This window comes from Apis dorsata, unplaced genomic scaffold, assembly GCF_000469605.1.
Source record: "Apis dorsata unplaced genomic scaffold, Apis dorsata 1.3 scaffold_32, whole genome shotgun sequence".
Lineage (NCBI taxonomy): Eukaryota > Metazoa > Arthropoda > Insecta > Hymenoptera > Apidae > Apis > Apis dorsata.
In genome coordinates this window covers 378835-382550 of record NW_006263334.1, presented here as the reverse complement: position 1 = coordinate 382550, position 3716 = coordinate 378835, and the positions used below count along the sequence as shown (strand labels likewise).

The 3716-nt window shown below is 44.9% G+C and overlaps 1 protein-coding gene across 1 annotated transcript in view; it reads left to right on the top strand.

Annotated features, from left to right (window-relative positions):
* LOC102679042 (nucleolysin TIAR-like) overlaps window positions 1-3716 on the top strand; it is a 443006-nt gene that overhangs the window by 65919 nt on the left and 373371 nt on the right. The gene's annotated exons all lie outside the window — the stretch shown is intronic.

The window sequence follows — 3716 nt, the reverse complement described above, 5'->3', positions numbered from 1 at the left end:
GGCGGAATGAAAAAGTGGAAGGACGGCGGGGAGGGTGGTAAGCGGTGGTGGTAGGCATTTTTAATGGGCGTGTACCCGCTTCGTTAATAATTCTGTAGGATTATGCGTTCAACGACACCCTGAAATCGGATTAGCTGGATCGTGTTTTTTCTCCCGCGTGTGTACATACTGCGAGCGTTTAATCGCGTTCATTCTTCATCCTTGGCCGTCGTTGCTCGCGCCCGGCTAATCCTGTACATGTTAACGACGCGATTTCTTTTTACTCGTCCTCCTCACGCATCCTTCATTATTCCCTTATATTATATATATATATATATATAATTTTTTTACACGATTTTTACCCAATGTATCGCATAAGTTGGCCACGTAAGCTGTCGAATTACTTGTTCCGCGTGTTTATAAAGTTGTTGCATTTTCGTTACGAGATTCGCGCGAGACGTTTGAAAACACGTTTGCAGTATACTTAGATACTGCCCGTTTATTTTTGAAAAAAAAAAAAAAATTACTCGTCGTTGTTTCGTTTTCGTGGCAAAGGTGGGACGATCCGCGAAATAGCTTAGCTCGAGATGGTGGAGGGACGAAAGATGGGGACGCAAAGAAAGAATGGGGGCAAAGAATAGAGGCCCGGTAGCCATCTCTCAAACTTACGAAGCTGCGTTATATCCGGTGTATATTTTTGCTCGATGTTTTCATATATACAGCGACGCGAACGAGGGGGTTGAAAGCAGAGGGAGCACTCGGTCGCTGTAAAACAGAGCATTATTATCCTTCTAGTCCATTACCCAGGACACTAGGAAGGCCGGGAAACCGGGTGGAAGAGGGCGCTATGGCAAAAACCAAAAACCCGGGCAACTACGGGGTAAGGGCCATTGACTCCAACACTACCGCCTTTCAACCTTCGACGTGATTTATCTCCGGATTCCTGGTTTTCGACTTCCATCTCTCGTTCCAATGCTTCGATCGAGCGCAACTTTTCTCTCTCCCTCTCTCTTTCTCTCCTCCCCTTCCCCGATTTTAATATCCCTCCTATCGATACGCCCGAATCATACGTTTCGCGCGATAAGTACTCGAACGTATCCGTGAATCGTGTGCACAACGTTCGTAACGTAACGTTGTTGGGGGATAACGATTCCAAAGGGGTTGGATCTCGTTTATTCTTCGATGCGGAGTATCGACGCGGAAAGTCGAGTTGTGTTAATTTAACGCGATAATTTTTCTAACCGTCCTGGAACGAATCGAAATCGATGGTTAATCGTAAATCGATGGAATCGATTCGTTTACACGAAATTTTCGCTTATATCATCCCCTCTCTCCGAGATTCGACGAGAGATCGATGATCGATCACGGTGGCGTTACGAAAAACTCGTCTGCACGCGTTTCATTAATAAATCAGAAGCGGTGGAAATTTTTGCATGCAAGGGAAACGACGTTAAATTAAAAATAAATACGCAATCAAGGCGGGCGTAATGTCTGTTGCATCGAACTAATGAGGACGGCCGCTCATTTACATTGAATCAATAATCAAGAAATTATATCCGCATACAAATGTTCACGCATATGGCGCCCTTATTTTTGTAAATGTCGTAAAAAGCGCGAGCGCGCGTACGGGTTTAAACCGAATTTATCCGTTGATCGAATTTACCAAAACGTTTCATCGAACGACGTCACCCCTCCTCCCCTCCTGCGTCCATCATTTTATTTCAAATCGGGAGAAAATTCAAATTTTTCTTTAATCCTCCCAAACTTACGTTGCGATCGGATTTTCGTCTTCCTTTTCGAGCTGGTTTCCCCGATTTTTCCCGGATCGTGGAAACACAAAGAGGGAGGAAATACAAAACTATCAAAGAATACTAGTTCCACTTCTCGAGTAAAAGCAATCCCAGGGGATTGACTTCATTTTTCCCGAAGAAGTTTCGCGATAAACCGAGAGCGCTCTCGCGCGCCGCCCTTTGAAGCCGTACATTTCTCAAAAAAAAAGTTCGTTACTTACTTTTAACAGTGGCGCGATCAAACACGCGCGGCACAGACGGAAAGCCCGCCTGCTTCTCTCGCTATGCAACTCGACGACGACGACGACGACGAATCCGAACCGCTCCAATTGCTCGAACCGCTCGAAAAAGTTACGCGCGTTTTTTTTCCAAAACTCTTCTCCCGTCCCTCGATTCCATCTCCGAGATAAGTGTAAGATACAAGATTGGAAAGTTTCCCACGCGCATCCATGAAATATCCGGAGAGGTGCGTGCCCCCTCCTCTCCATCCCCCTTTGGTGTTCCCAGGCAACACAATATCAGCCTCGCCGGAATCTAAGCATATTTAAGCCAGCCTCGAACGGAGGTGGGCCAGTATACATGTATACACCGTGTACTATATTGGAATGCTCGAGTGGTGGGGCGGTCGAACTCGGGGGGATGGATGGATGGATGGATAGTACGCAGGGGTGACTGCGTACACCCGGCTCTTTTATACACCCGCGCCCGAGAAAGGTTATGAACACGAAGTTAGAGGCGTATGAATAAAGTGGCCAAGTTTTTGCCGCCCTATATCACCGATATAATGCTCGCGGGCCCCTGTTTTAAACGGGGAGTTTTATAGTAGCGTTATATATGTATATACATAGTACGCGCCTATGATGTAACACCGTACGTAACTCGAATATGCTCGAAAACTTCTTTCTTCCGATGCCCCCTCCTGTTCCTCCCGTGGCGGGAACAATTTAATCGCGTATTTGAGTAATTACGTGCTGGCAGGCGATGAGTGACGCCTCCGTTCCCTCCAACTTCTTTCATTTTCGGGAAGAGGAGGGGGGAAGTTGGAACGAGGTGGCCCCCGAGAGGACGGAACCCAGGTTGGACGAATTCAGCGTGGGGCATTTTTCTTTTTTACGGCTAATGGCGGTGGAAATTTGAGCTTTTTATGTGTGTACGAATGGTGTGGGTACGTGCGAGGTTTCTTGTTGGTTTTGCGTGCCAGTTTTCGAGGCGGGGCTAACAGGCGCGCAGTGGTGAAATTGTGGGAAAATGTGGGACGGTGGGAAGGCGGGGGTGGGGGAAAAAAAGTTTGGATTGTTTCAAGGTGATGAGGGAGGGGAAGGAGGGAGAGCGGCTGCGTTGAATATATTTCTCCGAGATAATCGATCGCGCGTATCATCTCGGAGTTGTTGTGAAGGATCAACTTATCGTATTTATCGTTCGAAGTTTGTGGTTGAGAGATAGAAGTTTGAACTTCGCTTCGTTGAGAGATGTGTAGAAAAGAAAGAAAGGAAATATCGTTGTATGATAGATATTTAGTCACTCGATTCTTGGGATTTTTCTTCTTTTTAAACGCGTGGCGTGCTTCGTAAAATTAATTCATATAAAAATGTATCGTATCGAAATTTGTAAGGAAGAGAAACTTTTAATTTTAATTTGTATTGGAAGACATTCCATGACTATTTTTCGAAAACTTGTTTCTTATTAATCGTGACAGACGTATTATCTTTCAATCTTCTTATCCAAAGAAGAGGATGAAAAAGAAGAAAGAAGAGATTCATCGAGATCTGTCATTCGAATAGCGAAATTCTAATTAAATTAAGGGAGGAGGATAAAGTCGCGCAAACAAGGATTTCGTTACAAAGAATTATTTTTCATAATCGTGACAAGAGTATTATCTCTTGTTTCCCCATTACAATGTTTTTATCCAAAGAAGAAGAAGAAGAAAAGATTCTGATCTGTTGATCA